Source organism: Bos indicus x Bos taurus, chromosome 12 (genome assembly GCF_003369695.1).
Source record: "Bos indicus x Bos taurus breed Angus x Brahman F1 hybrid chromosome 12, Bos_hybrid_MaternalHap_v2.0, whole genome shotgun sequence".
NCBI lineage: Eukaryota > Metazoa > Chordata > Mammalia > Artiodactyla > Bovidae > Bos > Bos indicus x Bos taurus.
The window spans coordinates 61,744,490-61,758,420 of record NC_040087.1 but is presented as its reverse complement, the minus strand read 5'-3'; the positions used below and the strand labels follow the sequence as shown (position 1 = coordinate 61,758,420).

Sequence of the window (13,931 nt, the reverse complement as noted above, 5' to 3'; positions counted from 1 at the left end):
CCATAGAGTTGCAGAGAGTCAGACATGACTGAAGCGACTTAGCATGCAGGCACGCAAACAGAAAATCACATGAAAAATTGCATGCTGTTTAGAGCAGGATAAAAATGAAAGTAATAGATATAACAACTTGTCAGATGTGGTCAAAGTGGTGATTAGAGGCAAATTATAATGGAGGGTGTATGAATTAAATAATAAGAAAGGATGAAATTACATTAATTAAAATTTTTCACTCAAGAAAATAGGAAAAAAGTACAGAGTAAATAGAAAAGTAGGAGAAAGAAATTCTTAAGAATCAGACATTAATAAAACAAGTATTAAGTCATGGAGAAAGGCACTAAATAGATAATAAAACAAAAAACTGATTCTTTAAGAGTAAAAATACAAGACTATCTATTAGGAGAATCTAGGGAATTAAGAAAAGGGAAAAAAGCACAGAGAAGGTAAATTAATATTAAAATAGAAAAGATAAATTAGTAGAAGATGTTTAAAAATCTTCAGACTTGTGAAAACATTAATGACAATATATTTGAAAAAGAGTAATATAGATGATATTTTAGAAACAAATATTTTAAACTAATATTTATTACATATCATTAATATAAAATTGTGAATCAGTGGCCAGAAAAAACTTTCTATAAAAAGTTTCAGAAAAGAAAAGAAGGCTCAAATAGGTTTGGACTGAGTGACTAACATTTAACACACTTATGTTTGGAGCAGACTTAACAAGCCTTTCAGGAAAGAAATAATCCTTATCTTACAAAAGATTGTCAGAGAATTAAAAAGAGAAAAAAGAACTCCCCAACATATTTTACCAGTTCTGTGACCTCAATTATAAAACTGCACACAAAAAAAATACAAAAAAAAAACCTGTTAGAAGAAACTCACTTATACATGTAAGTGCAGAAAGCATAAATACAGTGTCACCAAATTGAAACCTGCAATGTATGTATATAAACTATATCACATTTTAATTTGTTTTGTTCCAGCAATAGAAAAAGGGTTTTAGCATCAGAAAGTATAAAACGGTGTTTATATATTTTAAGAAATAAGTTCATAAGTTCATCTCAGTTTCACGAAGGCTATAGCCTCCCCAATATCCATAGCTCTTCTTCTTGAGCTATATTTCAGTCCTTAATAGGAAGTGCCATCAATTACTATGTCAATATTCTTTCAAACTTTTATTTTAAAAATTGTGTGTGTGTGCACTTAGTCGCTCAGTTGTGTCTGACTCTTTACGACTCCATGGACTGTAGCCCAACAGGCTCCTCTGGCCATGGAGATTCTCTAGGCAAGACTACTGGAGTGGGTTCCCGTGCCTTCTTCCAGGGGATCTTCCCAACCCAGGGACTGAACCCAGTTCTCCCACGTTGCAGACGGATTTTTTACTGTCTGAGCCACCAGGGAAGCCCCAGATTGTACACTCATGCTGATAATTTCTTGGGTATTTGTAGGTTTATATTTGTATTTATTTAAAATTTCATGGAATTTCCATGAAAGTTCAAGGTTTCTCATTTATAAATGAGAAACTTATTACTCTTGAAATAAGAAGACATCATTTGGGAGGAATATTGTAAAATAACCTTGTATGTTCATAATCATGATATAACTGTTTTGTGAACAAATCAAAACCATCTTTCAAATGAAAGAATGCATTGTAATTGTCATATTTACTCAACTATGACCTTGTGAAACTAGGACTCTCTTGTGCACCTGACATCAAGGAGTAGGATTTGGTTTCTCCCAATGTCTTCATAGTCATTCCAGTGTTAAAGATATCTGTTAAATATGTTATATTTCACACATTCAATAACATTTCAGAGTGTTCAAGAGCTTTTGAAATTGTTAAATATATATGGTCAAAATTGTGAGATTCTCTGTAATTCATGGTAGTGAGACAGCCTTCTAGAAATAGCATTTTTATATTAGAAAAAATAACTGATACTTCTGTTCAATTATTGAAGCCTATTGTACAGAAATCACATGATGGAAATTATTAATAATTGTATATTGTACTTGTATAGTGTATTGATGTTTTATAAGTTCTTTTTAAAATTTAAATATTGTTGACATAAAATCCTAAGTACTTTTTATATATGATCTTATTTTTAGCTCCTTTTAGTAAATTAAAATATCAATCAATTTAAGTATGTCTCAGTCATTTCTTGCTAGGATATAATAAACACACTCATTTATCTTATGAATAAATTATACTGGAATGTTTTCTTTTATTCAATGTGGCAATGTTTTTAAAAATTTCATGTTATATATCAATTTCAGTTCCTGTTAAAATCTTCCTGTAGCACCAGGTTTTGGATGACAATGTCCTTTTCTTATACTTGTTTGCTCTTATCTACTGTGAAGAAATTCTTTTATTTTCTCTTCTTTAAAGTTTGTTTTATATCTCTTTGTCAAATATGTCAGCCATTTATTTGCCCCATATAAATTTGAAAGAAACAATAAAAACAATTCTTGCCTTTAGTGGCTTGAATTAAAGTGAAAATTACAAGTTTTCCTAATTTTACCCTTAGATTTAGTCCAACGATAGCCTTTAAAAAATTAACCTCACTCTATTACATTTAATGTAAAACTGCTTTTTAGAGAGATCTTTATAAAGATAGTTAAATTATTCTTTTTTAAAAATATATGAAGATTTTTGGATAAAAATGTATTTTTAAATTATAGGTATACACTTGACCTATATTCTTATGTTATACTCAAGTATTGCACTTAATCATTACCAAATGTTGACACTTAATATTAAAATATTAAAAAGGGGAGGAAAAAATTTATTTATATAATAATGCTGGTTAAAAACTTAGAGAAATTGATAGAAATAGAAAAAATCAACAGTTAACCACTACAGTAGTAGTGATTGACTAGGCAAAAAGTCAAAAGTTAATGAGAAATCTTTATATTATAAATGTTAGGATATAACTGTCTAAAATTATTTTTCACAGATCACTAATTAATGGAAAAAGAAGCAAAAACTTAATTTTACAGTGGAAATAACTGTCAAATACTATCTTAAGTAAATGACCAAACTTAATATCACCAATTATGGGACTATTAAATAACTACTAATATTATTTGTTCTTCTTAAACATAATGTTTTTATTGTAATAAAGAGTTATGGATTTTTTCTCTAAATGATTAATTTTCATGAATTTTTACCCAAACACATATAAGACATAAAATGATATCAAAACAGTGCTTATTTCTAATGCAATGGAGTATTTTTCTTCAACAGTAAAGCATAGGTTTTTAAAAATGAACAGGAAAATAAGCTTTTTTTTTTTCTTTCTATATAATGATTTAGTTCATATCCTGATAGAGAAAATTGCAAGTTATGGTCACAAATACTAGTAATAAGCTTTTGTACTTTATAAAATTGTGGGAAAAGTAATATTTTCTAAGATCAACTATGGAACTTATAGATATTTACAAAATAGATAAAGAGATGTTGAAAATGTGTCTGGTTTAGCCTGTGAAAATCTCTGAATTTTTTATACTAAAACACTCTGTTAGGCTTTAATTCTCAGTCCTGTGGGATTGATGTGTCTCTACACGATCACTGTTTAGTCTCTAAGTCCTCTTTGTGACCCCTTCAACTGTAGCCTGCCAGTGTTCTCTGTGGGATTTTCCAGGCAAGAATACTGGAATAGGTTGCTGTTTCCTTCTCCAGGGATCTGCCTAAGTAGGGATCGAACCCACATCTCCTATATTGGTAGGCAGATTCTCTACCACTGAGTCCCCTGGGAAGCCCAAACAAACATTACTACAATTAAAATTTAATTAACAGATTAAAAAATTATCACCTGACTTGTAGAAAACAGTGTGTTGGAAACTTTCTTCCTATTTTAAAGCTTCATAGTCTAGTAGCTTGATTAAGACAAACTTGCCAGTTTTACATATGCGATCAGGGTTAATAAAAAAAAAGCTGATTTCCCCTCCAGATCTATTGATTCATAATATCTGTTGTCATTAGAGTATCCAAAATTTGTATAGAAAGATGTGCTGTGCTGTGCTTAGTTGCTCAGTTGTGTCTGACTCTTTATGAACCCATTGACTGCTGCCCGCCAGGATCCTCTGTCCATGAGGATTCTCCAAATAAGAATACTGGAGTGGGTTGCCATGGCCTTTTCCAGGGGATCTTCCCAATCCAGGGATTGAACCCAAGTCTGCCACACTGCAGGCAGATTCTTTACTGACTGAGCCACCAAGCCCAAGAATACTGGAGTCGGTAACCTATTTCTTCTCTAGGGGATCTTCCCTACTCAGGAACCGAACTGGGGTCTGCTTCAGTCATGTCTGACTCTGTGCGACCCCAGAGATGGCAGCCTACCAGGCTTTTCTGTCCCTGGGATTCTCCAGGCAAGAACACTGGAGTGGGTTGCCATTTCCTTCTCCAGTGCATGAGAGTAAAAAGTGAAAGTGAAGTTGCTCAGTTGTGTCTGACTCTTCGCAATCCCATGGACTACAGCCCACCAGGCTCCTCCATCCATGGGATTTTCCAAGCAAGAGTACTGGAATGGGGTGCCATTGCCTTCTCCGTCCTACAATGCAGATGGATTCTTTACCAGCTAAGCTACCAGAGATGCCCCATGGAAAGATGGTACTTGATCTCACATTTTGGTTTGACCCAGAAGGACATGAAATGGTTAATTTGAAAATCCCAACTTTTTGTTACCAATTGATGATTTAAAAAAAAAAAAAAATGAGTTCAGAGCACCTATGCCTAGTGATATAGCCTGGAAAGATTAATAAACAAAGAGAAAGAGAATTTTGACATTTCTTAATGATAAATTACATCATATTCCCATAGCAGGAGCTATATATAGATAAAAATATATTTCTCTCTTACTGTTACTTATATGGCAGTGCATCTGAAGCCAGGTATTTTTGCTCTAATGTTTGTGTCTGTATGGTTATTTGACCTAATTGCCTAATCTCCAAAAATGTCATAAAGCACCTGAGCTATCTCGCGGAATAGTCTTTAAAAAGATAGGACTTGGAATGCCCTCACCCATCCTGAAAGGCTCTGTGCTTCTTTAAGAGCCAAGCCCTGGCTAGTGCTACTGTATCTCTAATTGTATAATGTGTTATTCTTGAGTGTATATTTCAGATTTTCTGAATCAGGGGACCAGGACTGAGGTAAGAGAAAGCCATGTTGGATTAGGGATAGATTTCTCCTTAAAGGAGAACCATGATAAATAGCCATTTGTTTGAAAAAGGATGCAGTCAGATGGGAGGGAGAGGACTCTTGTCAACATGGTGGGCTGAACTAATGGGGGTGGGTCCCCACATTAAGAAATATGTAAATTCTAGTTGCATATAATTAAGCTCAGAGGACTTCTCAGTGGCTCAGTGGTAGAGTCCTCCTGCCAGTGCAGGAGACCCAGGAGACCTGGTTTCAATCCCTGGATTGGGAAGATCCCCTGGAGAAGGAAATGGCAACCCACTCCAGTTTTCTAGGATGGGAAATCCCAAGAACAGAGGAACCTGTTGGGCTACAGTCCATATCATCACAAAGTATCAGACACTACAAATTAAGCTCAAGAAATGTAAAGAAAATCGATTCTAACTTATAAGTTAAAAGAGGATAAAGTAAAACTGCAACTAGGAAGTAAGGTTAACCATTTCAGGTGACATCAAAAGGTGATACATAAGTTAAGTTCCAGTAAGAAAATGGCCATGACATAGACCATCACATTCAGCTACTGGGAAATGAAACCAATAATTTTGCATTAAATCAACATTGAGGAAATACTGCCTCATCTTTGAAATGATCCTATAGGTTTTTATTGCAATGTCTTAGATATGAAGCAAGGAAGCAAGATGCCTATAAATTATCAATGAGTATTAGAAATTCCATGTCAAAAATTAATTTTTAAAGTGTTTTGAATTTAGATAACCCATATAATTACAAAGCATGAAATTTTTTATAGAAAGTCTTTTCATTTCAGGGTTATTAAACCAAAAACCAATTTTCACAATACCTATGAAATAATTGACAAAGAACTAAAGATAGTAGAGGACTATGAAAAAGCATGTCTATACTGTTCTAAGTGAGAAATGGACTAGAAACTGTGAGAATAAAGGATATTATATAAAAATAGCAGGCAAACAAAATACTAGAAATCTTGTAAACAAAAATGTAGTCCTTGAATTAAACAAAAAAGCAAAAAAATAGACGAATGAAACCAATGATGAGACATAACCTTGGAGAGAATAAATAAACTGGAGGTAAAATATAGATACAGAAGAAAGAAAAACAAGTCTAGAAACTGGGGTTTCACAGCACAATCATTGTTAAAGTCTTAGTGTATTTGCATTTTTCATGAACTACAATGGAATTTAGAACAGTACTATTAATTGTTTTTCTCTTATAACTGAATTTTTCTGTAGTGTTCTCACCACTTCAGAAATTGTACATATCAATTTCTAACACACATAACATACATGCAGTACTTAACATTGCATAAGTTATTGTGGACATTTATTGTGACATAAAATAATTTGAGTCCGGCACTTTGAAATCTCCACTGATGTCTTTTTAGACATGTTGAGAGGGTTCTCAATGTATCTATTCTGAATGGACTTGCTTACCATGGAGACAGATGTTGGGAAGAAGTGCATGGAATTCAAAATAGCAGATGCCTGAAGTGATGTCAAATAAATCCTAGTATTCCACAGTAGGCTTTATGGAAAAGTGTTAGTCACTCAGTTATGTCTGACTCTTTTGCAACCCCATGGAACTGTAGCCCACCAGGCTTCACAGTCCATGGAATTCTCCAGGCAACAGGATCAGAGTGGGTAGCCATTCCGTTCTCCAGGGCATCTTCCTAACTCAGGGACTAAACCCAGGTCTCCTGCATTGCAGGCAGATTCTTTACCATCTGAGCCACCTGGGAAACTTTATGGGAAGATGATCTTAAAAAGATGACTAAGGAAAAGAACTTTGGTTGAAGAATGAGTTCCAGAAAAAGATGTAGAGCTGTATTGAAGCTTAACAGATAAAATCTTCATATAATACTGAGTTCTTATGAGTATTTTATTCTTAGCATTTGACATAAGCATTGAAGAATGCGTTGAATGTTGACAAAAAGAGAAAGCAAAACAAACAAGATTTTATGCAAAATAAAGAAGGACATATCATGAGCAATGGCAAGCTTGAACTAGAAAAGAGTGCACATGTTCTTTAACCAATAAATAGATGAATGCACATTTAATGTGGAGATATAATCAGATAGTTAGAAATAAGAAGTAGAGCTTGAAGGGAAATTTAAGAACTATAGAGGGGTTTCCTGGTGGCTCAGCTGGTAAAGAATCTGTCTGCAGTGCAGGAGACCTGGATTTGATCCCGGGGTTGGAAAGATTCCCTGGAGAAAGGAAAGGCTACTCACTCCAGTATTCTGGCCTAGAGAATACTAGGAGTATTCTATACATGGACTGTATAGTCCATGGGGTTGCAAAGAGTTGGACACAGCTGAGTGACTTTCACTTTCACTTTTCATAAAACATAAATTAAGAAAAGTAGGCAGTTAAGGAACTACAGAGCTTGCTAAAATGAAGGCAAGATATCATGAAAAAGAGAAGATGAGTTAGAGAATTAAATCTTACTTCCCTGGTGGCTCAGATTGTAAAGACTCTGCCTGCAATGTGGGAGACCTGGATTTCAATCCCTGTGTTGGGAAGATCCCCTAAGGAGGGCATGGCAACCCACTCCAGTATTCTTGCTTGGAGAATCCCCACGAACAGAGAAACTTGGTGGGCTACAGTCTATGGGGTTGCAAAGAGTTGGACACGACTGAGCGACTAGGCACAGCACAGCAAAAGAGAATACTCAAGCTGGGAGTATTGTTGTCCAATACTAAGCTATTGTAAGACAGAAGAATGAAATAATGGAAGAGTGTTTGGGGGAAGGTATTTAAGTAAGGCATAACGTGTAACCGAATTATTAGATGACCTTTATCGGTGCATGTTAGCATGATAGTGGCATTTCAGTTTTTAAAGTGTTGTGCTACTTATCCCAAAATACATTCCTCAAGTCATCCTGGCTGCACCTATCTTCTGGTGAAGCTACAAAATATAGTTATTTCACTTGAGGACTTCTTGATACTGCAGCCTAAACTTTAATTAAGATAAAGCAGAAATTATAATATAAACATAATATGCGACCTTGATTTCTGGTCAGGTGGGATGGACCCATAAAGTTGGAAAGTTGGTGACCCTTGTAATGTCATCACAGTTGGTAAAGTCATATTTGAAAACTTGTAAAGCAGAACACATGGTTCTTGAGCCTGTATCTCTGGGGGAAATAGTTGTAAAAAGCCATAATACGAATTCTGATCCTTACTTATTTTTATGCAACTTATTAAAATAAAGTAGTAACTCCAAGCAATACTTTACTTACTTTCAAAACAAGATTTTACTTACTTTATGGGCACACTTTCTGGGCTGCATACCTATGAACTACTTTTCTCATCTTCACACTTATAGCCAGGTATGGCTCTGTAGGTTAAGTGCTCACCAGGAAAATATGAACAGAAGTGAGGGATGCTTGTTCAAAAGAAGACTTCTTACCCTTGTCTTCCTTTCTTCCCTTTTGCAGATTGAAATGTCCGTTGTGATGGAAGTACAACGTCAAACCATGCTGATGAAGCCAATAGCTATGGAAATGATGGAGCATGAAATAAGAAAACAAATCCCTGGGGTGGTGGAGGGCGGGGGGGGGAATCACAGAACAAACCTGCTCCATGTACCTAGACTCTTTGGGCTTTTAAGTGGTTCTGTGTGTGTGAAAGAACTTTCAATCTAATTTAAGTTCTTGCTTAATTTAAGCCTTTGCCAACAAAAGTCCCTCTAGTCACAGCTATGGTTTTTCAAGTAGTCATGTATGAATGTGAGAGTTGGACTATAAAGAAAGCTGAGCACTGAAGAACTGATGCATTTGAACTGTGGTGTTGGAGAAGACTCTTGAGAGTCCCTTGGACTGCAAGGAGATCCAACCAGTCTATTCTAAAGGAAATCAGTCCTGAATACTTATTGGAAGGACTGATGCTGAAGCTGAAGCTTTAATACTTTGGCCACGTGATGCAAAGAAGTGACTCACTAGAAAAGACCCTGATGCTGGGAAAGATTAAAGGCGGGAGGAGAAGGGGATGACAGAGGATGAGATGGTTGGATGGCATCACTAACTCGATGGACATGAGTTTGAGTAAGGTCCAGGAGTTGGTGATGAACAGGGAAGCCTGGTGTGCTGCAGTCCATGGGTCACAAAGAGCCGGACACAACTTAGTGACTGAACTGAACTGAACCAAAGCCCCTTGCATTTTGTCAGCAGTGTACCCTGTATCTTAATAAAACTTTAGAAGAATATGGGTTGATTGCTACTTAAAGTGGATGCATAAATTGAGTTTTTATAATTAAAAAATTGACTCATTTATAGAGTGGAAAGAGACAGATGGATTGTTAGAAATAACTAACTTAATATCTTGTCATAGTTTCTTACATGCTTAGGAAGTAAAATATTAATCACAATTTTAAGAGGAACATTTACAGTCATGAAACTTTATCATAGATATCTTCTCCAACTGTCAGAAAAATATGTATATAATATGTATATGTAAAATACTATATGAGCTTCCCAGATGGCTCAGTGGGTAAAGAATCCACCGCAATGGAGGAGAGGCAGGAGACACAGGTTTAATCCCTGGGTCAGGAAGATCCCTTGGAGGAAGGCATGGTAACCACTCCAGTATTCTTGCCTGAAAGATCCCATGGACAGAGGACCCTGGAGAGCTACAGTCCATAGGGTTGCGGAGTTGGATAGGACTGAGCATGCACACACACACACACATTTATAGTATATACAGTAAAACACTAGACAGAAAAATATTGCATATTACTCTCTATGTATTCAAAAGTATTTCATGTATATCCATATAGTACTCTCCACACATTCAGAGGATTGAATTTCCACAATTCACAGAACAGAACTTTCTAGGTGTTCTATAATTAGGTAGAAAATAGTTACTTATAAGAAAACATCCAGAAATGTATCATTAACTCTCTGAATGTGTGAATGAATCTGACATTTCCCAGGAGCTAATGAGATACATGCTCACTAACTTGTCAAGCATTCTTTTTTGGAAATCTTAAAAAGACAAGTCTTCTAAATCTGAGTCATTAAGGTGATACCAAGTCAAAATACACCAAAAAAATGAGAATTAGATTTCTGTTCTCTAATAGCGTTTCATGTGGAAAAGCAAGGTCTCTACTGAATTGGATAGATTTGACTTAGAATCCTGATCCTGTGGATGACTCGTTGTCATCTTAAAAAATTTGTTCCATTTCTTGGAGTCCTGTGCATGGTGAAAACTTAGAAGTCAGAACACTCAAGACTTAGTCTCTGCTATTGCCAATGTTGTGACTGCTTTTGCTTTCCCCTTCCTTTCTTTTGCATTCTCTCCATTTTATTTTGTAACCATACTTTTAGAATGCAAAATCCAGTGTCCTAATTATCAGCTCAGATTTAGACCACTTTATCTCCTAATGCTTAAAGTGTTTTAGTCCCACACAACTAATTATAGGCAGTGGAGTGCTGCTGGATTCAAATTCATCTTGGATCTATCCCTTTAAGTAAGTATTTTGATGTGCATGCAGATATTAAACTGTTTGCACTTGTAAAAATAAGCCTAAAAAACTTCCATTCATTATCTTCACTTTTTTGAACTATTCATGCATTTTTCCCATTTATCAATCATATTTTTCTTCATTTTTGTTTTTAAGATAGCATCTTTTCTCTAAAAATCATCTTTTATCAATTATGTTGTGAATATTTTCTCCCAGATTATAATTTACCCTTTAATTTTTTAAGGATGCATTTAATAAATACTTATTCTTTAGCGCATTTGTATTTATACAAACTTTTCTTCTAAGACTAGCACTGTGTCTTGTTTAAGAAATTCTATTCTTTTCCCAACATAATAAAATGCTTCCCTAAACATTATTTTGAAATTATTAAAACTTTTTCTGCCACATTTAAACCTTTAATCTTTTGAGGTTTGAATATTGCCCTTGATATAAGGAAGGATTTTATCATACCTAATGATTCTCCTCTATTAGATAATAATGCCTTTAGGTCTCTCAATTTCTTTAATTTGTGACTGTCATTTTACCTGTCATAATTTTAAATTAAATTTACAGGAATAAACACAATTTAATCATAAATTGTTCCAGAGCTAGTGGCTTTTTATTTGCTAAGTTTCCATTTAAGATGTTTTCATCTGTATTTATTTCAGACTGGTCTCTATCATTTCCATGTCTTTTTAAGCTCATATTACAGGATTAAATATATTCTAAAAGTTCCCAAATTATGAATATACAGCTCAGTGAATTTGTCCAAAGTAAATCTACTCATGTATCTTGGATCAAGAAATAGAATACTATAAACATCCCCAAAGCTTTCCTTGTGATTCTTTGAAATCATCATCTTGTATTCAGAGTTCTGAATACCTTTAATCACAAATTGTAATTAAAATTACATTGCATAAAAAAAGCATTGATATACATAACAATTTGAATAAACTTGAGAAATTATACTTTATGTAAAAAGCCAATCTCAGAAGATACATACTACATGATCTCATTTATTTAACATTCATGAAATAACATATTTATAGAGATGGAGGACAGATTACCATGTTAGTGATTGCCAGATTAGAGATTTGAGGGATAGCATGTCAGTTCAGTTCAGTTCAGTCTCTCAGTCATGTCCATCAAGAAATAACATATTTGTAGAGATGGAGAACAGATTATCATGTTAGTGGTTGCCAGATTAGAGATTTGAGGGATAGCATGTAAATCTACATAAAACAATGTATGTGCTAAAGTTGATTAAATCTACACATGCACACACACACATACAGATATGAGTGCATTTATAACTAGTGTAATCTGAATAATTCATGTTGGTTTTAGCAATGTCAGTTTCCTGGTTGTAATGCTATACTATAGCTATGCAAGATGTTAATAGAGGGGAAGCTAAGTGAAGAGTGGAAAGTAAATGCCTACATTTCTTTGCAATATTCTGTGGATACATAATTATTTTAAAATAAAACAAAAATATTTTAAAAAGCACAATTTTGAGTGCTTTATTTTATTTTTTTTTCTTTTAATTAATTTTATTTTATTTTTAAACTTTACATAATTGTATTAGTTTTGCCAAATATCAAAATGAATCCACCACAGGTATACATGTGTTCCCCATCCTGAACCCTCCTCCCTCCTCCCTCCCCATACCATCCCTCTGGGTCGTCCCAGTGCACCAGCCCCAAGCATCCAGTATCGTGCATTGAACCTGGACTGGCATCTCGTTTCATACATGATATTTTACATGTTTCAATGCCATTCTCCCAAATCTTCCCACCCTCTCCTTCTCCCACAGAGTCCATAAGACTGTTCTATACATCAGTGTCTCTTTTGCTGTCTCGTATACAGGGTTATCGTTACCATCTTTCTAAATTCCATATATATGCGTTAGTATACTGTATTGGTGTTTTTCCTTCTGGCTTACTTCACTCTGTATAATAGGCTCCAGTTTCATCCACCTCATTAGAACTGATTCAAATGTATTCTTTTTAATGGCTGAGTAATACTCCATTGTGTATATGTACCATGGCTTTCTTATCCATTCATCTGCTGATGGACATCTAGGTTGCTTCCATGTCCTGGCTATTATAAACAGTACTGCGATGAACATTGGGGTACATGTGTCTCTTTCCCTTCTGGTTTCCTCAGTGTGTATGCCCAGCAGTGGGATTGCTGGATCATAAGGCAGTTCTATTTCCAGTTTTTTAAGGAATCTCCACACTGTTCTCCATAGTGGCTGTACTAGTTTGCATTCCCACCAACAGTGTAAGAGGGTTCCCTTTTCTCCACACCCTCTCCAGCATTTATTATTTGTAGACTTTTGGATCGCAGCCATTCTGACTGGTGTGAAATGGTATCTCATAGTGGTTTTGATTTGCATTTCTCTGATAATGAGTGATGTTGAGCATCTTTTCATGTGTTTGTTAACCATCTGTATGTCTTCTTTGGAGAAATGTCTATTTAGATCTTTGGCCCATTTTTTGATTGGGTCATTTATTTTTCTGGAGTTGAGCTGTAGGAGTTGCTTGTATATTTTTGAGATTAGTTGTTTGTCGGTTGCTTCATTTGCTATTATTTTCTCCCATTCTGAAGGCTGTCTTTTCACCTTGCTAATAGTTTCCTTTGATGTGCAGAAGCTTTTAAGGTTAATTAGGTCCCATTTGTTTATTTTTGCTTTTATTTCCAATATTCTGGGAGGTGGGTCATAGAGGATCCTGCTGTGATGTATGTCAGAGAGTGTTTTGCCTATGTTCTCCTCTAGGAGTTTTATAGTTTCTGGTCTTACGTTGAGATCTTTAATCCATTTTGAGTTTATTTTTGTATATGGTGTTAGAAAGTGTTCTAGTTTCATTCTTTTACAAGTGGTTGACCAGATTTCCCAGCACCATTTTATTTGTTTAAACAGCACACATAGATAAGAAAAACACTGTCTATAGTTTCCTAAATATGTGCTCGTGCTCATTTGCTAAGTTGTGTCTAACTCTGTGTGCATGGACTGTAGCCCACAAGACTCTTCTGTCCATGGGATTTCCCAGGCATGGATACCAAAGTGGGTTGCCATTCCCTCCTCCAGGGGATCTTCCCAATTCAGGGATCCAACCTGTGTCTTCTGCAAGTCTCCTACATTGCAGGTGGATTCTTTACCACTGAGTCACCAGGGAAACCCCTTCCTAAATACATTTACTGTTAAAAATAGTCCTATCTGGCTAACAGGGCATGTTAGGAAAAATGAAAAATGAGATTTCATCAAAGGTTTATAAGGATGTGGAGGAAAGGGA

The 13,931-nt window shown here is 35.1% G+C and overlaps 1 protein-coding gene across 1 annotated transcript in view; it reads left to right on the top strand.

Annotated features, from left to right (window-relative positions):
• The window catches only part of LOC113902117 (WAS/WASL-interacting protein family member 1-like), a 177,304-nt gene extending 165,173 nt beyond the window's left edge, over positions 1-12,131 (top strand). The window contains exon 5 of the mRNA XM_027557074.1: positions 8,612-12,131. The gene's annotated coding sequence lies outside the window, so the exon portion shown is untranslated. The remainder of the gene's footprint in view (positions 1-8,611) is intronic.
• The last annotated feature ends 1,800 nt before the right edge of the window (positions 12,132-13,931 follow it).